The sequence below is a fragment of the Spea bombifrons genome, chromosome 2 (genome assembly GCF_027358695.1).
Source record: "Spea bombifrons isolate aSpeBom1 chromosome 2, aSpeBom1.2.pri, whole genome shotgun sequence".
NCBI classification, from domain to species: Eukaryota; Metazoa; Chordata; class Amphibia; order Anura; family Pelobatidae; genus Spea; species Spea bombifrons.
Genome location: NC_071088.1, coordinates 80,857,108 through 80,880,891, shown reverse-complemented (window position 1 = coordinate 80,880,891; position 23,784 = coordinate 80,857,108). Strand labels below are relative to the sequence as shown.

The 23,784-nt window shown below is 45.0% G+C and overlaps 1 long non-coding RNA gene, 1 other non-coding gene and 1 pseudogene across 2 annotated transcripts; 1 reads left to right on the top strand and 2 right to left on the bottom strand.

The window, feature by feature from the left end:
* The first annotated feature begins 5,647 nt into the window (after positions 1-5,647).
* On the top strand, positions 5,648-22,753 carry LOC128473719 (CAP-Gly domain-containing linker protein 2-like; annotated as a pseudogene).
* On the bottom strand, positions 17,980-18,109 carry LOC128476061 (small nucleolar RNA SNORA35). The gene has a single exon (XR_008347087.1). It is a non-coding gene; the product is annotated as a small nucleolar RNA SNORA35 (small nucleolar RNA).
* Positions 19,342-20,775, bottom strand: LOC128472946 (uncharacterized). The gene is made up of 2 exons (XR_008346229.1): positions 20,451-20,775; positions 19,342-20,087 (listed from the first exon to the last, which is right to left on the bottom strand). It is a non-coding gene; the product is annotated as an uncharacterized LOC128472946 (long non-coding RNA).
* Positions 22,754-23,784: the final 1,031 nt, after the last annotated feature.

Here is a 23,784-nt window from a genome sequence, read left to right as displayed (position 1 = left end):
CTGCTGGGGATACAGGATCCATAGAAAACACTGCCTCTGGGCAACATTGCGGGGGTAAAGCCAATGGAGCTGGGGTCACAGAGAGGAGCGGGCAGAGGCCAGCGGCACTTCAGCTGCATTTGTAAAATCCAGGGGCACCACCAACTCTGTGGCTGCCTGACCAGATCCTCCTTGGTTGCTGCGGTCAGGCTTGGGAACAAGTGGAAGGGGTGGGCAGAGGCCAGCAGTGCTCTGCCTCGATGCCAGCAGTTCAGCTGGGGGATCTGGCTGGGACATGCAGGGGAGGTTTCGGTCAGTTTCCGGGCCATATTGCGGGGAATAGGGCAAAGTGTCTGGGGTGAGAGAAGGGAGTGGGCAGGGGCCAATTGCGCTCTGCTCGGCTGTTTGTGCTTCTGGTAGGGGCACAATACTCACAGGATCCACTGGGGCACACTGCTGAGCACGGTCAAAGAGTTCTTGGTAGGCCTGCTCCAGGTTCCATTCCTGGTAAACCAAATAATCGAAATCAGCCCACAAGTCGGACAGGTAACAGGGCACATCTGCGAGAATCCCTTCCCTGAACTCCCGGATCTCCTCGTACCGATATTTCGATGGGCTCCCAAATTCTCGGTCCTCCTGTAGGTTTCCATTTTCAATCCTGGGCCACCAAAGTCATCGCCCTCTGGCATGTAGTCATCCTTCAGCTCTGGACACCACTGCACGGCCTGCCAATACAGGGCCCGGTATCCACAGTCATTTCAAGTGGAAGCAACTTCTCCAACCCAGCCACTAAGTCCTCTTGGGGCTGTTCTCCCAGGTACTGCATTCGCCAATCTAGTTGAAGCACGTACCATTCCTTGGAGGATGGAAGGACTATTCCTCGGACACCCTGGTCCACTCTGAGAGCCTCCATCCAGGCATTTATGTAACTCATGACTCTGCTGCGCACCAACACGTCCTGTTGTGCTGGAACCATCTTTAGCTTGCTGCTGGTATACCCGATGGTACTCCGCTGGGACGTTTGCAAGGAGGTTCAAGCCGCTGCCGCCAATGTAACGGGTTCACCAAGAGAGCTGTAGTAACTCCCAAAGATCACCCACATGTATCCTCCTGTTGTCCCCGAAATCACTTCCAGTACCAGTCAGCATGCACACCTTGGAACCCTGCTATGTACATGTACCCAATAAGTAGACACAACTAGGGCTGAAACAACTAATCGATAAAAATCGATAATTAAAATCGTTGACAACGATTTTCATTATCGATTAGTCGAATCGATTTTTATCGATTATAAAAAGAGCAAATGCTCTGAAAAACTCCTCTCCTAATATAATCCGACCTTAAACAGAGATCGGATTATAACACTAGAATCCAGACCTGGATTCCCCTCACTGTCGGCCGGTGGATGTCCGTGCGATACGCACAGACAACTTCCGTCTCTCCCCTCCACTTCCATACACCCCTCTGACTCCTTCCCCCTCCCATACACCACTCTGCCTCTCTCCCGACTCCCTGGTGTTTTGTGAACCTCCGTTGCAGACAGGCACTTTCACTGCAGCTTCATAGAAGCCTCAGCGTAAGTGAAGGTGAGTAACGGAGGCTGTCTGTGCACATCACGCAGACTCCCACCAGCTGACAGAGAATTGAGGTCTCCTGCAGAGGATCATCCTCTCTGTGAGCTGGTGGGTGTCTGCGCAATGCGCACAGACAGCCTCCGTTAATGCCCTTCACTTACTCTGAGGCTTCTATGAGGCTGCAGTGAAAGTGCCTGTCAGCAACGGAGGTTCACAAAACACCAGGGAGTCGGGAGAGAGGCAGAGTGGTGTATAAGAGGGGGGAGGAGTCAGAGGGGTGTATGGGAGCCAAGCTTCCATACACCACTCTGGCTCCTCCCCCTCCCATACACCACTCTGCCTCTCTACCCGGCTCCCTGGTGTCTTGTGAACCTCCGTTGCTGACAGGAGGCAGAGTGGTGTATGGGAGGGGGCAGAGTGGCGTATGGGAGGGGGAGGAGGCAGAGTGGCGTATGGGAGGGGGAGGAGGCAGAGTGGTGTATGGGAGGGGGGAGGAGGTAAAGTGGTGTATGGGAGGGGGAGGAGGCAGAGTGGTGTATAGGAGAGGGGAAGAGGCAAAGTGGTGTATGGGAGGGTGAGGAGCCAGAGTGGTGTATGGGAAGGGGAGGAGACAAAGTGGTTATGGGAGGGGGAGGAGGCAGAGTGGAGTATGAGAGGGGGAGAAGGCAGAGTGGTGTATGGGAGGGGGGAGGAGGCAGAGTGGTATATGGGAGGGAGAGGAGGCAGAGTGGTGTATGGGAGGGGGAGGAGGCAGAGTGATGAATGAGAGGGGGGGAGGAGGCAGAGTGGTGTATGGGAGGGGGAGGAGGCAGAGTGGTGTATGGGAGGGGGGAGGAGGCAGAGTGGTGTATGGGTGGTATTATGAATTTCACGATAGCAGAGTGGTGTATGGGGGTGTAATGAATTTCAGGGAGGCAGAATGGCATATCTGGGGGAGTTAGAGTGGTGTATAGGGGGAGGTAGAGTGGTGTATGGGGGGGTATAATAAATTTCAGAGTGGCATATCTGGGGGAGGCAGAGTGGTGAATCAGGGAGTATAATGAATTTCAGGGTGGTGCAGGGCATTTATGGGGGTCGGAGTGGCATATCAGGGTGCACAGTGGCATATAGGGAGGTATAAGGCATAAATGGGGGCAAGTGGCATATTGGAAGTTATAAGACATATAAGGCATATCAATATTAGGCATATCAGGGGGGCATAAGACGTATCTGGGGGTAAAAGGCATATTGGGCGCTCATTTGCATATCACTGGCATATAACGAGTATAAGGCATATCGGGGGCACAGTGGCATATCAGGGGGCACAGTGGAATCTGGCACATAGGAGGTATAAGGCATATATGGGGGCAGAGTGGCAAGCTGGGGGTCAGTTGTGCATAACTGAGGGCAGTTTGGTAAATAAAAGAAAATATAAATAAGGCTTTTTTTGTCATAGTTTTTATTAAATATGAAAAATAGTTAACATATTGTCACGTACAAGTAATAGGAGGCACCGTGGTCAGGTTGGACTCCAGGACAGAACAGTTCATACGAGCCGAGGTCTGGATTCCGGAGAGCAGGATAATCGATAAACGGAGCCGAGGTCAGGATTCAGGAGATGGGGATAAACAATAAACGAGCCGAGGTCAGGATACAGTAAAACAACGTAGTCAGGCAAGCCGAGGTCAAACACAGGAATCAGGAAGGTAAACGCTATCTGGGCACTAGCACAAGGCATAGATGACCATCAGAAGGCAAGGTGTAGCTGGTCTGAGAGGTTTAAATGGGGAACCGCGGAGGAAGTCCGAATCTCCCATCAACCCATCATGACATCACTTCCGGTGTCCGGGAATCTCAACCATTTTGAGTGTGGCGTAGCCTCCCTTCATAAAGCCCTGCAGTTAGGGAGTTCGCCACTAGAGGGCGGAAGCAGGACACCACTTCAGAGGATGACAGCGGAAGTGACCGTGCGGTGGAGGGGGGTCTCCCTCTCCTTCCTGGCGGCTGCTGCGGAGGTGGCCGTGCGGTGGAGGGGGGTCTCCCTCTCCTTCGTGGCGGCTGCTGTGGAGGTGGCCGTGCAGTGGAGGGGGGTCTCCCTCTCCTGCGCGGCGTCTGTTGCGGCAGCGTGGGAACCGGGGACAGGTGAGTAACAGTACCCCCCCTCAAAAGGACGCCCTCAGGGCGACCACTAGGACGAGAAGGATGTCTTGCGTGGAACGCACGTATCAATCGTGGTACCGAAAGCCGTGCCGCTGGTACCCAGGAACGCTCCTCGGGACCGAGACCTCTCCACTGTACAAGGTATTGCAGACTGCCTTGTTGCCGCCGGGAATCGAGAATGACCTGGGGGGTACGTCCCTCCAAACCCCTCCTGGAAGTCTCAGCTGTAGAGTGTTCGCCTCGGGTAAACTGATTGCAGACCAGAGGTTTCAGCAAGGAGGTGTGAAATACCCGAGGAATACGAAGTGTTCTGGGTAGCGAGAGTTCGTACGCCACCGGATTAATCCGACGCAGAACCGGAAAGGGCCCAATAAATCGCGGAGCCAGTTTCATAGAAGGAACCCGGAGTCTCAGGAACCGTGTAGACAACCAAACCCTATCGCCAGGCTGATACGAGGGATTGGGAGGCCGCTTCCTATTGGCCTGACTTTGCTGGAGCTGAGCAGCACGTTCCAGAGCGGAGTGAACAGAAGCCCAGGTGGCACGGATGGAAGCGAGTCTCTCCTCCAGATCTGGAACAGGTGAAACTGGTAATGTCCCTGGGAGAGACTGCGGGAGTCGAACAATGTCCCGAATAAAAACATCTGCCAAGGTAGAACCGTTAGGAAGCTTCTTGAGCGGAATAAAGTGAGCCATCTTAGAAAAGCGGTCAACCACCACAAGGATCACGGTATGACCCTTAGAAGGAGGCAGCTCGACGATAAAGTCCATGGCCACATGAGTCCAAGGAACCGAGGGACAGGGAAGCGGCCGCAGAAGCCCAGCAGGACGTGTGCGGCAGGACTTGTTGGCAGCGCATTTGGTGCATGATTTGGTGCAGTGGGGCCACCAAAAAGTCAGAGAAATCAGATCCTTAGTGCGCGCCACTCCAGAATGTCCCGAGGTTCTGGTGCCATGGAGCGTACGTAGTACAGGAGTACGCAAACTAGGAGACACAAATAGTCTCCCTGGAGGTAAGGAAGCCAGAGCTTGTCCTTGAGAACGGGAAATGCGATCCAGGAGGGGAGTGTAGCCACATAATCGAATGGCATCGATGACTTTGGCAGAAGGAATAATAGGTTCAGGTTCCCTACTCTCCTCCTCCGGTTGTGTGTGCATGCGAGATAATGCATCTGCCTTGGTGTTCTTTGAACCCGGACGGTTTGTCAGCACGAATGGAAATCGGGATAGGAACAAAGCCCATCTGGCCTGACGCAGATTGAGGCATTTAGCAGATTCCATGTACTGGAGGTTCTTATGATCGGTCAAAATCAAGTACAGAAGCTCCCTCCAGCAGGTGACGCCACTCCTCCAGAGCCAGGCTGACACCCACATGGGTGCACCGGTCCACTGTACGATGCTCGTTGAGAGAGTACAGCTCCAACCCCAGATTCAGAAGCATCCACCTCCAGGACGAACGGTAGGTGGGGGTTGGGATGCCGTAGCACCGGGGCCGACGTGAATCTATCCTTGAGAAGGGCAAACGCTGACACCGCCTCAGGCGACCACTCTGCGACTTTGGCACCTTTCTTTGTCAAGTCTGTTAAGGGTGCAACAATCTTGGAGTAATTTCGAAGAAAAAGCCGATAATAGTTGGCAAATCCAAGAAAACGTTGAAGAGCCTTGAGGCTCACAGGCTGCGGCCAGTCCTTGATTGCTTGTACCTTTGATGGGTCCATCATGTCGAACCCCTCAGGCGTGATAATGTATCCCAAAAACATCACTTTACGAGTCTCGAAGACGCACTTCTCTAATTTAGCAAACAGTCCGTGTTGCCGAACACAGGAATCAGGAAGGTAAACGCTATCTGGGCACTAGCACAAGGCATAGACGACCATCAGAAGGCAAGGTGTAGCTGGTCTGAGAGGTTTAAATGGGGAACCGCGGAGGAAGTCCTAATCTCCCATCATCCCATCATGACATCACTTCCGGTGTCCGTGAATCGCGACCATTTTGAGTGTGGCGTTGTCTCCCTTCATAAAGCCCTGCAGTTAGGGAGTTCGCCAGAAGCAGGACGCCGTGTACGAGGAGGTCTGCCTCTCCTGCGCGGCACTTCAGAGGATGGCAGCAGAAGTGACCGTGCGGTGGAGGGGGGTCTCCCTCTCCTTCCTGGCAGCTGCTGCTGCGGAGGTGGCCGTACGGTGGAGGGGGGTCTCCTTCTCCTTTGTGGCGGCTGCTGCGGAGGTGGCCGTGCGGTGGGGGGGTTCTCCCTCTCCTTCGTGGCGGCTGCTGCGGAGGTGGCCGTGTGGTGGGGGGGTTCTCCCTCTCCTTCGTGGCGGCTGCTGCGGAGGTGGCCGTGTGGTGGAGGGGGGTCTCCCTCTCCTTCGTGGCGGCTGCTGTGGAGGTGGCCGTGCGGTGGAGGAGGGTCTCCCTATCCTGCTCGGCGGCTGTTGCGGCAGCGTGGGAACCGGGGACAGGTGAGTAACACATATGAATTAATATTTACTAATAACTTTGTATTAAAACTTAGTTTGAGAAACACTGTGTTTGGGTTCTTGTAGCTTTTATTATTATGTCAGTAAAATAAGAAGGTGAATAGAGAGAGGCCATTGCGATAAAGAGATGAAAGTGTAAATTGTACGTTTTTTATTACATTATTTAAAATTTTAAAAAAATTGCATTTTTTTATCCAATTAATCGAAAAAATAAATCGCCCAACTAATCGATTATTAATATAATCGTTAGTTGCAGCCCTAGACACAACTACCTTAAATTGAATACAACAGGAATGAACAGTTTATTGTTGTAAAACATGGACTCATATAGCCACAGAACTTAATTAACATAAATTAACAATGATAAACAGGTACATGTAGACAACCCAACCTTTAATCCCCTTTAGCTACTGAATCTCGTCCTGGCAGCAATCCTGTTAATAGGATTAGTTTACACAATGGAGTTCCTGCCTGTTTGGCAGCCAGGCTGGAGCCATCTCTGAGTACCTTGGGCCCCTGTATGACAGGTCATTCTGTCACAGTATGTTTTACAGTGAAGAACTGCTATATTTTCTCTTTTTGGGTTTTCCAATGTAGGGGTTCTGTCACAATAAGGGAAAATGTATCAAGATCCAAAAAGAAGTCTGAAATGGCTCTTTAACCTCTAGGTATTTGCAATATTTTGTGCTTTTCTTGTAGGATTACAATATGTCACACACACATTGACTAGGTACACCTTTTCACTAATTTGCACCCAGTGCATTATTTGTTTCCTGGATGAAAAAGATATTGTTAGACAATTACCGAAAGTTTTCCTCCCCAGATACATTGTATAATATGGTAAAGCCATGCCTGTCACTGCTTGACTGGAAATCAGTGAAAGACCAGCATGCTGTAAAATCCATCAACGTTATCATAGCTAATGCCATTTCTTTTTTTTTTCACTATGTGAATATAGCTGGGGCAACAACTTTCTTCTCTTGCATATTGTGTCATTATTCTTCTCTACTCAAATTTGGTGGGGGGGCAAAAGGGGGGAAATGAATAATCTAGGGGGGGCAATTGCCCCACTGCCTCCCCCCCTGTAGCGACGCCTATGGAGAGGAGGACTAACCCCCACACCACATTTCATCTGATCCCCTCAATCCTTTGGATATTTGTGATATTTCTTTTCCTATCCCTACTTCCTTTTCCACAGGTACCATTCCTACCATAATACCAACATTTTTGTGCCCCTGTGACTGTTTACATGTTTTGTCATGACAGCTATTGCTTCTTTCTAATATTATTTCACATGAATGTATAAATGATTGTTGGTGCCGTGCTGCAACATAGTAGAGTACTTTCATGGTGTACAGTTTTTAGTATTACTGACACTACACATGTTATGTCTGCATATTGTCACAAACTGGGTCCATACAGACGAGTGTAATGACCCAGAGTGCCCAAAGATGGAGTGCAGGAGTTATTGCGCAGTAGCGGAGTAGGACAGGGCCTGATGCCCGAGTGGGCATCTAGGGTTTTACAGCCACATACCAGCGTCCTGATATAGCATCTGATGTTAACCAGAATTTGGAGATATCCTGCAGGCACCTGCAGGCTGGGAGTATGGAAAGCTAAGCAGAGTACAGGAGAAACATAGCAAGCAAGGGGAACAGAGAAAGAAGCAAGGGACAGCGAGACCAAGCAAGAAACATAACCAGACAAGATATACATAATACAGGGTACCACAGGGAACAAGACAAGGAATACTCAAGATCTGACATGAACAGGACACCCCTCTACTGGGGATACAGGACAGGACACCCCTCTACAGGGGATACACGTTACATAACAGACTGACACACATAAATACAGGAACTAGCCTAGGACTGTATGACAACTATTGGAAAATCTGTCACATCTTATGGCCATAGTATGCTTAGCCCACCACTACTCCAACGTACTCCAATGAGGGTGGGTCCTAACGCTAAACCCTGCTTACTGAATCACTAATAAACTGAAACCAAACATTGAATCTAAACCTTTAGACTGATGACTGAGACAAACAGAACACGTGGGTGGGGTACACCTTATAAAGGGAACAGAGCTAAAGCAAAGAGCAAGACTGGAATCAAGGAATCAGAAGTACAGGACAGAGCATAGGAAAATCCAGGAATGGATTACGGCAAAGAGAGAACTGTAGCAAGGACTAGGGAAACTAAAGACATACAGCACTGCAGCCTGGATGAGGCCTGACACATATACTTGGTATGGCTGTTGATGTTTGCCCTTGAGCTACAATAAAGTGTTTTAGCTCTATGTATTGTTTTTTTTAATAAACACAATCAAGCCTATACTGACCCCTTTAGAATAACATGGACTGAGTGGGCACTCACTGGTTTCACTGGTCACCCTTCCCCATAGCATAATGCCAAGCATCAACTGGATTTATGTAGGATAAACTACTCCCTAAAAAAACTATATCACTTTGCTACAGCAGTGAGTAGCAACAAAGTTCTACTGGGACCCTGGAAGAAAAAGCGCAACCTGGCAACCCGGTTTTCCATCACACGTGCATTCTATATATCAAATCATCGCCCCCTCAGCCATAAGGCGAGAGGACCACATGTTCCCATTCTCACAGGTATTCGCTTGATTTTATCTAAAAGGCTGAGAGACTCCGTTTGTCCCCAACTCACTAAAATCTCACTCTAGAACACAGTGATGCAGAAACTCGGTTCTGCATTCCTGATAACAGTATGTGTGATCAGCTGTCAGTGGGTTACCAGAGACCCCAGCAGGGTCTGTGCAGAGTGTGCAGAGTGTCTAATGCAGGCGCCAGCATTCACACCACCTAAACACTTATTCTGGGAAGGAGCTAGGCTGTCATAGAATGCAAAAGCTCAGGATGTCCTATTAAATCCTTGTGGTAGTGTGTTCATGTTTTACAGGACACAACACTAACTCCTAAAGTCATAAAGGAGTAATCAAACACTGGCAATGACATATGGGCCCTGTAGGGTCACTTGTGTATCCAACAGTCCACATACATTTGGTTATATAGTGGAGCTAGAGGGCAAGAAGAACACCACAAAAGTCTAAAGTGCATATGATGGCTGGAGTGTCCCTTTACAAGGACATGGCAAATATCATATGCAATTTAATACATATGACAACTGAGTGTCCACTTTAAATTAATGTGTTTTTCTTACCCCTTGCAAATACATGGAGTGATTCATTAGAGCTGCCCCTATACATTTGCTCTCTTTTTCTGAACTCTACCTCTGTGGCTTGCATAAGATGCATTTGACCAAACACATCTCTTACTTACCAGTGCACAGCCAAAGGTGGTGGTAAAAACTGATGGAGTTATGGGCAGTTTGCTGCAGTGTTTTTACAAGACAAATTATTTTTATTTGTTTATTTATAGGTAAAACATGCATTAGATAGTAAAAAGCTGTGAATGGAGATATATGAGACATTAAACTATTTCCTTAATCTTAATCAATGTATCCTTCTGATTTCTAAAAAACCTGTCTGGCACCATAGTTTAACTTAAACCCCAATTATCACAGGATAATTGTAACTTCCACATAAAGGCTACAGGATTGATAAGCATGCCTATAAATGTTTGTTTGTTTGTTAATATTGCCTTGCTTGTTGCACACAGGTTCTCCATTGCATAAACAGGGATCTACCTCTTCAGTTGGTGCAGAAAAATCAAGTTCAAAGATCACTGAGGTTGGAGATGAGTTCTTGGGAGACTTTGTGGTTGGTGAACGTGTATGGGTCAATGGAGTAAAGTCTGGAGTGGTACAATACTTGGGAGAAACCCAATTTGCCCCATGACAGTGGGCAGGAGTTGTTCTGGATGACCCAGTAGGAAAGAATGATGGATCGGTTGGTGGAGTTCGCTATTTTGAATGTCAACCATTACAGGGGATTTTTACTCGTCCATCCAAGTTGACTCGCCAGCCTGTGGCAGATGGTGCAGGAAGTGATTCTCATTCTGTGGAATCATTGACTACACAAAACTTGTCCCTGCATTCTGGAACTGCCACCCCACCTCTAACTACACGCATCGTTCCACTCCGAGAAAGTGTGCTAAACAACACTATAAAAACAGGAAATGAATAGGGATCAAATCTTTCAGACAGTGGGTCAGTTAAAAAAGGTGACAAAGATTTACGGATTGGAGATCGTGTTTTGGTGAGTCAAGATTTCCAGAAATATGTCATTTAGTGGAATGAATATATGTTCCATAGTGTCAATATGATTTCATTGAGGAATATTATGAATAAGTATCTGGGAGGCTTTTATTGAAATGAGATATTTTGCATATGATTTAAACAATGACACATTGACCTCAGACTCCTGGAGTAATGTACATTTAACCTGTATTTTATTCAAAAGCATAGGCTTGAAGAGTCGATTCTGCTACTGATATTCTAATAATGTTGTACTGTAGTCATTCTTAAATTTTGGTCCATTGACCTTTGCAAGGTGGTCCTTATGATGATTTAGGGATTGTTACAGAGTTTGAAAGTTTATGTGCACATAATCCAAAGTGAGAACAATATTTTAAAGACAGAAGATTTTAGGTACTCACAGGCACCCACAAAGGCAAGAGGCCAAAGACCGGTCATGGGTATTCATAAGTTAGCATCTAGGTAACATATATACAAGATATTTCTTAAAACCTCTATGGATATAGGGTGTTCGGTCAGGTCTCTTTAAATGGGCCTGGGTAAGCCTTAAGAGTCTTTTGTTTCACTTATCTTTTGAACCGAGATATTGGTGTATCTACTGTAGCACCATTGCCCCTCACTTTAACTACCATTATATTTATTTTACATTAAAAAATATAATGGTTATCTCAAATTGTGCCTATGTGGTACAAAATGCAAACAATAAATGATATGCCTCAGATTGGGATTGTTTTACTTGAATAAAACGCATACAAAATATCATGATACCTTTCTATCTGCTCTTTGGATGACCAGATTTGACTTTTCTGGTAATAATAGTACCAGTAATCATTCATAAAGCACATTTAAAGCGTAATATGTGCTGGTTTGCCGTTATTAGCCTATAGCTAATATAGGCCAAATTCTTAGTGTTCTTTTTTAGGTTCACAGTTACTATTTGGCTCACAAATCCCTTTGTCTCTCATCCTATCCTTGATGTCTCTCTTTCCTAGGAGCTCAGAATATTTGATGGATATGAGTGTATCACATTGTTCTACAACCCTTAAAGTTACAACGTGTAAAGAAATGTGTTCACAAACTAAATTATAAATCAAATCCAGTGTTTATATTAGTCAGTAGGTCACAGTCACATAAATAGCATTAGTAAAGATTTGCTCCTTTTCCCTCTATCCATACCCCTAAAGCAAGTGTCTTTCTTTGGTCATTTTGAATGTAAGGGGGTATTTTTTTCAAACATTGAACAGCTTATAACTAGTCCTTTGGAGGGAGGGGGTCTTTTCAGTCTGCTGTATTCTTTAACAAATTATAGCTCTATTTGTGTGATAATACATTAGGAGTGGGAAATAATAAGTGAATGTGGAAATGTTGCTGTACCTGGGCCTGTGGCTGGTAGGACTGGATTCTTAACTATGGTACTGCCCCAGCAGCATACCTGGTCCTGTGGTGTGTGGTCAATGGATGGATACGTGGGGCTGCTCTCGGTCTTAGTAGAAAAACGTGTGCCCTAAAGTGCCAAGGCCGCTAGGTCATCCCCAGTCTGGCCCTGAACGTGGCATTTATGTCAATATATAAAATAAGACTTGGGGACACACTGGCACCAGAAGCCATACTCTGAAGCCATGTCAATAATATCATGAGAAAATGGGAAATGATCTAGACTTACACTGAACGGATTAAACATTATTACCTTTATGCACTCATTTTAATGATAGAAATACAATGAATTAGCAGTTTCAGCATGTGTTGCAAGCACATTGTCTTTGTTTCCTCTTAGCTGTAAGGACAGTCCTTTTTTAAACGATCCAGCTGAACAATGTGCGGCAAGGCATCCACATTTATTTAATTTTAATGCGGTATCCTCTTACTCTTAGCTGAGAGCAAATCATCCTAACACTATGGTCTCATTAGCCACATCAAAAAGGTATTGAGAATTAAACTGTTAGCAGATTCTGTCACTTCTTAACTTTGAAACTGTACAAAGCCGAGACTGTCAATCTGTGCGCATAATCTCTGCAAGACGTTACTGTGCTTTTGTGTTGGTGTGATAATAGTACAGACAGCAATTATAATGCCTTTGTCTCCAGCCTGCTAAAGTATTTGTAGTTCTACCTAAGAGTCAACCAAAATCTTAAAGTTTATCTAAAATTCTGAGTAGGTAATTACAATTTTTCTCCAACCTTCTTACTATAATTAGCAAAAGGAACGGAAATGTATTGTTTAAGCTCCTTCAGTGTTTCCTTCATATATACATATCCCAAATGTCCCTCTTTTGGACCCAAGCCAACAGCCATGCTTCAGACCATACCCGCTAAATCGAAAGTGTCCCTCTTTGGCTTTAGTGGAAAAGATATATAGTTAAGCTATACATTGACAATGTAACTGGCAAGGTGGATGTACAGGTCCACAAGACTGATGAAAGTTGGTAAGGGGTAAGCATGAATATGTAACTCATTACAAGGTCTGAGTCAATAATCCACGTGATTATTTGGAAATAATTATTTGAAAGTGTTTGGAACATGCACTGTATGTGTAAATGAAAAAACAAATTGTTTAGCGCTTTGCATCATACATCATTGTTTAGTAAATCACATTTGACACAGAAAGGCACCTGGTTGGAAGTTTAAATTCACAATTTGATACCTTTTTTAAGGGTTTTTTGTGACTGACTGTAATGTGTGTTTTATACACAAGAATTGACTTTGTTGTATTCTAAAAAGTTTCAGTATATTTCCTTTTGTCGTGTACAATAAAATGACAAATAAAACCAACATGATTCTCTACATACTACTACACACTGCTTTTGCTAAAGTTTACTGTGTGTTATTAATATTAAACTAAATGGCTGCGTACAAGATATTTTAATGAACATCTTAGTTTCAATTTTAAGAACACGTTTGACTTGAATTAGCTACTTTCTATATGTGTTTTGTGTCTGATTTATCCAACTCTCTCATTATTATAATGCCAATTTTATTTAATATTCAATGGCATTAAAGCTGTTAATTTCCCTTAATCATGGCTTGCAGGTTGGTGGTACAAAGACCGGAGTGGTTCGCTACGTGGGAGAGACGGATTTTGCAAAGGGTGAATGGTGTGGAGTTGAGTTAGATGAGCCTTTGGGCAAGAACGACGGTGCAGTGGCAGGAACCAGGTATGCCGGGAACATAGTAAATCATTCTCACCAGGTTTTTCACATATCACACGTACACTTGTTTGCACAGGTATGTTGTCTGGTCAAAAACTAAACATAATATAATTTCTATTAATGCATTTATAATTGTTAAGCAAGCATACACTGCAAAATGGGTCTAGATTTTAAAAATCTACTTGCATAAATGCGTTGGCTTAATTAAGAAGAAGTACAAATCCAAGCCAGGAACATATCTAAGTAATAAGGAATGAATATACCAGGGAACAATACAGAGGAAAAGTAAATAAACATCCTTTGAATTAAAAAAAAAATAGGTCAGGCTGTCTTCTCCCTTAAGCGGTTAAGTGCAACAACCGAAGTAAATACCAGGCTGTATATCAAAAGAGACTTTAATTGAGTGGGTTGGGCCAAAGCTTTCATGTTTTTTACATCAAAAATTTGACCCTGCCATCTGAATGTCGCAGCTGGAATCGAGACTCATCAGACCAGGCAACGTTCTTCCACTCTTCCATTGTCCAATTTTGGTGAGCCTGTGTGAATTGTAGCCTCAGTTTCCTGTTCTTAGCCGACAGGAATGACACCTGGTGTGGTCTTCTGCTGCTGTGGCTCATCTGCTTCAAGGTTCGACGTGTTGTGCATTCAGAGATGGTATTCTGCATACCTTGGTTGTAACGAGTGGTTATTTGAGTTACTGTTGCCTTTCTGTCATCTCGAACCTGTCTGCCCATTCTCCTCTGACCTCTGACATCAACAAGGCATTCTCGTCCACACAACTGCTGCTCACTGGATATTTTCTCTTTTCTGGACCATTCTCTGTGAACACTAGAGATGGTTGTGCTTGTAAATCCCAGTAGATCAGGAGTTTCTGAAATACCCAGACCAGCCCGTCTGGCACCAACAACCATGCCACGTTCAAAGTCAGTTAAATCCCCTTTCTTCCCCATTCTGAGTTATTATGGAACTATATTGATAAAGCTGCCTTTTCAGGCTGAAATTGTAGTTAGAAGTGTTTTTTGGTTACACGTAAAAGAGAAATTGCCCTGATGAAGAAGAAGAAGAGGTTATTGTAGGAGGTTGCGCTGCCAGACATGATTGCACTTAGTCTGATAATGACCTGTAGTGTAGCAGAATAGAGTAGCGCAAAATGAATTTCCTAGACCCAGTTAAGGGTAATGTTCATGCTATACCATACAAAGACATTTAAGACAATTGTATGCTTTCAACTTTGTGGCGCCAGTTTGGGGATGGCCTTTTCTTGTTCCAGCATCACTGTGTCCCTTTCATGGATTCACAAACTTAGTCAATTAACCCCATTGAACATCTTTGGGGTGAATTTGAACACCGATTGTGAGCCAGGACTTCTTGTCCAACATCAATGCTAAATGCTCTTTTGATTAAATGGACACAAATTCCCACAGACACACTCCAAAACCTTTTGGACAGGCTTCTCATTGCATTTGGGAAACAGCCAATACAGACGAGATGTACCGTATTTGCTCGATTATAAGACGAGGTTTTTTTCAGAGCAAATGCTCTGAAAAATACCCCTCGTCTTATAATCGGGGTCGTCTTCTAATCAGACCTCAAATAGAGGTCTGATTAGGAGACTAAGATCCAGATCCCCCGCACCGCTGCAGGGGACCTGGATCCTCCTGTCGTCGCCCCCCCACACACACACACTTACCGGTGCTTCCGGAGGTGAAGTTGGCAGCGGGGGTTTGTATGCGTCCGTCGCAAATACCTTCCCCGACTGTCAGAGATCAGAGTTCAAGAGTTCCTGATCTCTGACAGCCGGGGAAGGTATTTGCGACGGACGCATACAAACCCCCCGCTGCCAACTCCACCTCCTTCCGGCTGCCGCGGAATGAGACGTCAACCCGCTGGCCCGGCAATACAGCAGGAAATTGGAAGCACCGGTAAGTGTGTGTGTGTGTGTGTGTGTGTGTGTGTGTGTGTGTGTGTGTGTGTGTGTGTGTGTGTGTGTGTGTGTAGGGCATTTCTGGAATGCTTTACACCCCTATATGCCACTCTGGCACTTAGGGGGTTAAAAGGCATATTATGGGGCAGAGTGGCATATAGGGAGGTATAAGGCATTTCAGGAGGCAGAGTGGCGTTAAGGGGGCATTTAATAGTGCACTCTGCCTCCTGAAATGCCTTATACCTCCCTATATGCCACTCTGCCCCATAATATGCCTTTTAATCCCCTAAATGCCAGAGTGGCATATAGGGGTATAAGGCATTTCTGGAGGCAGAGTGCTCTATATAATGCCTTTTAACTCCCTTAATGCCACTCTGCCTCCTGGAATGCCTTATACCTCCCTATATGCCACTCTGCCCCATAATATGCATTTTAACCCCCTAAATGCCAGAATGGGATATAGGGGTATAAGGCATTTCTGGAGGCAGGGTGGCACATAGGGGGTCAAAAGGCATACCATGGGGCACAGTGGCATATAGAGGGTTAAAAGGCATATCATGGGCCACAGTGCCATATTGGTGTGGCAAGCCTGGGGGCAGATGTGCGTAACTGGGGGACAGGTTGGAAAATACAAGAAATAAAAACAAAAAAAAAATATTTTTCTCAATCATAGCTTTTATTAAAAAAAATAGTTTACATGAATTAACATTTCCTGGTAAAACTTTTTTCCTTTAGGGTCGTCTTATATTCAGGCTTTTTCTTTTTTTCCTAAGTTAATATTCAGATTTTGGGGGGTCGTCTTATAATCAGGGTCGTCTTATAATCGAGCAAATACGGTACTTTGAGAAAAAAATATTAAGCTGATGGTCGAGATGCGTGTTTTAACATCAGAGAAGCCCAACACAAAGAAGTTCATGGGTAATTTTGTATTCAGTGGCGTGACATTTTCCATGCAGATGGACATTACATGGTGACAGAATAATACTATTTGCTTTAAGTGGAAAAGATTCCTTCGTGGAGAAACACTGCATATGTTGTAATGGGTGGGTATCCTAAAACAGCTTGTTTATGTCTTTTGGCAGTCTTTGATATACAGCCTGTACTCACTGGAACTTTATTTTCCATAAACATACCGTATATATAAGGGACTAAGGTACTAAATGTATTTAAAATACTTCCCACTGGCAGATCACATGCTCTATTATGAGTAGTCATCCTCTATTCTGAGTCATCACTAGTTTTGTTAATATATAATGAAAATTCAACTAAAAGCTCAAAGGAGGATACCAGAGAACACACAACTCACTATTATATAAGAATTAAAGCATTTATGATGTTTGATCTTTTTTACTTGACTGAAGATGTCATCAGTTGTTGGCAAATATCCAAAGGGAATGAAGTGTAAACATGGAGTACACTTATGCTTACTATATATTTAACTTTAAAGATGATGGGAGTTATAGCCTTCAAATAGACATTGCTATTTCATATAGGACTCTGGGACTTGGTTAGTTTTGGTTATAGTATGCCTCCATGACAGCAGTTGTGTATAATTTGATGGAATAGTTTTGTAGCGTGCTTACTGTCTAGACCAGTGATGGGCAACCTTTTTGGCGTGGTGTGTCAAAAATCGGCAAAAAATCGAGCATAACTCGCGTGGTGTGTCACTTCGACAAAAAAACATAATTTTGCGCAATTTATAGTTTAACCCCTTCGTGACAAAGGCTGATTTTACTTTTTGTACCCTTTGTGACAATGGCTGTTTTATCGTTTCTGCGGTGTTTGTGTTTAGCTGTAATTTTCTCTTAACCCATTTACTAAACCCACACAAGTTATATATTGTTTTTTTCAGGACAAGAAGGGCTTTCTTCAGACACCAAAATTTTTTTCATATGATGTAATTTCCTATAATAAAAATAATAAAATATGACGAAAAATTGAAAAAAAACCACATTTTCTCACTTTTATTTGAAAAATCTTTTATTCATCATAAAAAACTACTGAAAAAACCTGCTAAATAGATTCTACTATTTGTCCCGAGTTTAGAAATACCCAATGTTTTTATGTTTTTTTGCTTTCTTCTACACGTTATGGGGCAATAAGTACAAGTAGCGTTTTGCTAATTCAAAACCATTTTTCTCTGAATCTGGTAATTCTGTCTCTATGTGGTATTTGGGGCATCTTTGAAGCCAGCAAATTAAATTTACCCCACCAAACCATATATTTTTGAAAACTAGACACCCCAGGGTATTTTAGATGCTGATAGTTTAACCCTTTCCATGCACTAATCCTACCACCAACCCTTGTCAAAGTTTGGGATAGTAATTGTTTTTGGTGTTTTTTTTCCACATACTTTGTACTTCAGGTGTGAAATTACAGCTCCTGGTATATGTTGCTGTCACACAACACCCCGATATGTGTCCAGCAACATCTCCTGAGTACATTGATACCCCACATGCATGGGTTTGTCAGATTGTTTGGGGGCAAAAGGGCCACATTTGGAACATGAGCAATTCAAGTTCAGTAGGAATTTTACATCTGGGTAAAGAAAAATGCTTGTACCCAACTATCAGTAGGGACAGGTTACAAGAAAGCCTGGCCTATCTCCAAGAAGGGATTTGATCTAGCACCTTAAGTGGTCCCTCATGCCACGGAATGGACACAGGGTTCACTTGACAGTGCAAATAAAAACGCTTAAAAATGGTGGAGCAAATAAAAGCTAAAAAACAGTAAATGTAACAAAAAATAAAAAAAAAATACAAAAATGGAGCAGGAACAAAAAAAAAATTAAAAATGGGAAACTGTGTGATACAGCTTGAAGCAGTCACCGACACAGAGTGCAGGTTTTCCAGGGCAATCTGGACAGTAAAATGTGGTGTCCTTTCTTTGCCCCCTGCATCTCTTTTGGGGATTCTGCTTCTTTGCTGTAGGGGGGATTTTAAAAATAAAATGGGTAGCCCCAATTCTGTTGGTTCCCATCACTACTTGGGGACCAGGTGCATCACGGTACAAGATACCTGAAATTACTTCGAGCTGAAACTGCAAAAAAGACAGCTTCAGCCCAGTGTCTGCTTTTTTGTGCAGCAAAAAAGCGTTATAGGTTGCAATTTGCATTAGATAAATTGCAACCTTCTTGTACCAGGCCTTTGTCTTCCTCATAATGAGGTAGGGCTGTAGGAGTTGATCTGACAGATCAACTCCACCCATGTGCTTGTTATAGGCCCTGATGCACACTGGCTTTCTAGTGACCCCAGCTCTGCCACGGACAGAAACCTCCACGGTTCTTTCATCGTGGATGGTGCTCAGCATGCACACCTCTTTTCTGTCCTTGAACTTCAATGCCAAAAGCTCCTCTTGGCGTAGAGCTGAGGTCTCCCCCTTTCCTAGCCGGGTTCGTACCAGGCGTTGTGGGAAACCCAAGCGGTTCTTTTTTATAGAACCGCAAGCTACCGTATCGAAACAATACAGCAGCTTGAACAAAGGGACGCTTGTATAGAAGTTATCTACATACAAGTGGTAGCCTTTGTTCATAAGGGGGAATATTAGGTCCCAAACAATCTTGGCACTGGTGCCCAGATGATCTGGGCAACCTGGAGGGTCAAGGTAGCTATCCTTACCCTCGTATACCCGGAAGGCATGAGTATATCCTGTCTCGCTCTCGCAGAGCTTATACACCTTCACTCCATACCTGGAGCGCTTGGAAGGAATATACTGCTTGAATCCCAACCTTCCTTTATATTTCATTAGGGATTCATCCACGCAGATATTCTTTCCAGGTGTATAAACCTCTGGAAACCTGGCAGCGAGATGGGTAATCAGGGGGCGGATTTTGTACAGCCTATCAAACTGGGGGTCCTCCTTAGGGGGCACAGGCTGTTGTTGCTAAAATGCATGAAACGAAGAATCATTTCATACCTTTGCCTAGTTATAGTTTGGGCAAAAATGGGGGTACTAAAGATGGGGCTGGTGCTCCAGTAGGAGCGGATGGAGGGCTTTTTTATAATGCCCATTAACATTGTGAGTGCCCAGAATTTAAGAAATTCTGGCACGTCAATGGGAGTCCATGGCTGTTTTGCCCAAAAAGAATTAGGGCTAGCAGCACGGTGCTGCTGGGCATAAATGTTTGTTTGTGTGACAATGTCTCCCAAGACATCGTCTCCCAAAAAAACCTGCACAAATTGCAGTGGAGTGAATCCTGTAACATCAATATTGATGCCAGGAATTCCAGAAAAAGGAGGGATAGCTGGCTTGTACCTATTAGGCGCTACCCATGCCTCTGGTGCACTGCCACGACTACGTGTGGCAGGCGTCCTAACAGCCACAGATACATCACTAGATGTATCTGTGAACTGACCAACGTCAAAATCTGACGCTGTATCAGTGGCCTCAGAATCTGTGGCCAAAAAGGCATACGCCTCCTCAGCCGTATACCGCTGCATGGTAAGAATTGCAGCAAAAATAGTGGGGAAGGAAAGGGTTAATGGCTATAATAAAAAAAAAAAAAAAACTAAAAAAAAGTAAAAAAACCTAAAAAAAAGTTAAAAAAAATGTAAAAAAAAAAAAAAAACCCCAAAAACAATTGCCACTATGCAAGATCACTGTTTATGCAGTGATCAATGGCAATGAAGGGGTTAATATTATATGGGTGGCTCTTATAAGAGCCTTTGGATCAATATATATATATTTTTATTAGGGAATACCTGAAATACCAGAACACACCGATCTGTCTCTCTCCCTCACTAGAAGCAAGTGAAGGAGGGGGGCAGATCCAATACTGATCAAAGGCAATGTTTAGAAAACATTGCCTTTGATTTATCAAATCATGATCACTCTTATGTCCATGACATCCAGCAACACCCCCCGATGATGTCATCAGGCTCCGCCCCCCGGCTTGATAGGCGCCGCCATCTTGAAACACCGCGTGTGTTTCGAAGACACCGGCACCGGGAAGGTAAGTTGAGCATTTAGGAAGCGATCGCGAGTCGCTTCCTTTGCTAAACAGGTGTTGCAAAGATGCCTCGATACTGAGGCATCTTAGCAACACCAGCTAAGCAAAGGAAGCGACTCGCGATCGCTTCCTAAACCCGTTTTTCGGCGGCGGGTGCCGCCATGTTTGAAAGACGTGCAGTCTTTCAAACATGTTTTTTTTTTGCTCCTAGGAGCGATCGGGGGGGGGGCGGGAATGTTTTTTTTGGTGTTGCTCAATGCCTCGATGTCGAGGCATTAGAGCAACACCGTTTGAGTGAAAAAATCGATCACGGATCGATTTTTTCACCCGTTTAAAGACGTGCCGGTCCTGGCACGTCAATTGTCATAATCGTCACGATTTTCAGTGACGTGCCCGGACCGGCAATTGTCACGAAGGGGTTAAACTATCTCCCAGCTCTGCCACTGTATGGAACAGTATAGAGTGATGGGAGTTATGATGTACTTTAGAGCATAATTATATAATGAAAAATACATTGGAAATGGTACAGCATAACACCCATCACTCTCACACACTTACCAATCCACACGTATATACCAATCCACACGTATATACCAATCCACACGCATACCAATCCACACATATATACCAATCCACACACATATACTAATCCACACACATACCAATCCCCACATACCAATCCACACACATACACCAATCCACACACATACACCAATCCACACACATACACCAATCCACACACACACCAATCCACACACATACACCAATCCACACACACACCAATCCACACACACACACCAATCCACACAGATACCCCAATCCACACACATACCCCAATCCACACACATACCAATCCACACACATACACCAATCCACACACATACACCAATCCACACACATACACCAATCCACACACATACACCAATCCACACACATACACCAATCCACTCTCACTGTATGCTTTCCTACCTTTCCTCTTTTCTCCTTACAGCTCCTTTTCCTGCTCTTCGCTCCTCTTCTTCTTCAGTTCTTCTGTCTTCTTCCGAGGGCACGGGGTTCAGAGGGCACGGACAGCGGTGGGCGCGGCTTCAGTGTTGTGCGCCGGGATCTGACAACAAACCCCGGCGCACAACAGCTGTTGCCGCGCGGATCGCAAGGGAGCGGTATCGGAGGTCTTTAACAGACCTCCGGCTCCCTTGAGTGATTTTAAGCCGGGTTCAAGGGAGATCCTTGAACCGGCTTAAAATCACTCAAGGGAGCCGGAGGTCTGTTAAAGACCTCCGATACCGCTCCCTTGCGAGCCTGCTCCTCATTACTGTCCGTCTCTGGAGGGGTGCCGGGTGCCGGCAAGTTGGCACCCCCCTGATAAGCGGCACCCGGTGCGGACCGCCCCCCGCTAGGTACGCTACTGCACGTGGCGCCCCCCCCCGTTCCTCCAGCACAGATTCTTTCATCCTCGGCGGCCGTGCAGGAGCCGAGGATGAATCGCATGAAATCCTGCGCGTCACCCCAAATGGCTACGCGTGTCAGCACTGACACGTGTGTCATAGGTTCATTATCACTGGTCTAGACAATATTTTATAGTGGATAATATGGTGAGAGTATTGCAGAGTTAATTGAAAATGCAATACTGTCAGGTTGTTACAGTCTCAGCTCAGCTTGAGATGCCGCATGCCTAATTTGTAGAGTTCCTTACAAGTTATCAGTCATCTCCTGAGGGAACCATCCTTCCAGAATCTAGGATTCTATATCCACAGACCTTATGAGCCTTCTACGTGTGGAGCGGCTCTGCTTGGCAGTATGCTCAAATGTAAAAAGCATCTTAATAAAGCCAAAGAGTATTGACTACTATTAGCTAGCATTGTATGGAACTTCGGTAGCTATTGTGGCTGTTTTCAAGGCAGCTGCATATTAGCCATTGGTATGTTGTTTTTTCTAGCCCAAACTACACCATATCATAGAATTGCCAAAGTGGTGGTGGTTGAGAGGCAAAGCCATCCAAAACTTCCCCTTTAAAATGAAGTAACTGTAATGGTGAATGCAATGGTAGCTATAATGTTTTCCCAGCTCTTGCTTGGTAAACCTATTCTCACTCTGCAAGTGAATGTATAGCAATGATGACTTTACTTTTACATTTTCCAGGTACTTTCAATGTCCACCAAAATTTGGCCTTTTTGCTCCTATTCACAAGGTGATCCGTATTGGGTTCCCATCAACAAGTCCTGCCAAGGCCAAGAAAAGCAAGAGGATGGCAATGGGTGTGTCGGCACTGACACATAGCCCTAGCAGCTCTTCCATCAGTTCTGTAAGCTCGGTGGCATCATCCGTAGGTGGCAGACCAAGCAGAAGTGGCCTAGTAAGTAATCTGTCCTGTTCTTAAGTTTCTACCTACTAGTTATACATTTTTGTATTGCCCACAAAATATGTGGAAAAGTGAGTTTCAGTTTGTACCCTGGAACCTGGAAAAATACTGCATTATATGTTTTTTCTTTTTTAATAATTGTTTTATGTACCGTATTTGCTCGATTATAAGACGACCCCCCAAAATCTGAATATTAACTTAGGAAAAAAAGAAAAAGCCTGAATATAAGACGACCCCAAAGGAAAAAAGTTTTACCAGTAAATGTTAATTCATGTAAACTATTTTTTTTAATAAAAGCTATGATTGAGAAAAATATTTTTTTTGTTTTTATTTCTTGTATTTTCCAACCTGTCCCCCAGTTACGCACATCTGCCCCCAGGCTTGCCACTCCAATATGGCACTGTGGCCCATGATATGCCTTTTAACCCTCTATATGCCACTGTGCCCCATGGTATGCCTTTCGACCCCCTATGTGCCACTCTGCCTCCAGAAATGCCTTATACCCCTATATCCCATTCTGGCATTTAGGGGGTTAAAATGCATATTATGGGGCAGAGTGGCATATAGGGAGGTATAAGGCATTTCAGGAGGCAGAGTGCTCTATTAAATGCCCCCTTAACGCCACTCCAGAAATGCCCTATGCCCCCATTTAACACACACACACACCCTATACCCCCATTTAACTAACACACACACACACACACACACACACACACTCTCTCTCTCTCTCACCCCTCTCTTACCGGTGCTTCCAGCCGGGGCAGCGGGTTGACGTCGGCTTCCGCTGCAGCCGGAATGAGGTGGAGTTGGCAGCGGGGGGTTTGTTTGCGTCCGTCGCGTATACTTTCCCCGGCTGTCAGAGATCAGAGTTCCCCGCACCGGTGCGGGGAGCTCTGATCTCTGACAGTCGGGGAAGGTTTACGCGACGGACGCAGACAACCCCCGCTGCTAGCCACACCTCCTTCCGGCTGCAGCGGACGTTGTCTACGCGGATCGCGTAGACGTCAACCCGCTGCCCCGGCAACACAGCAGGAAGCACCGGTAAGTGT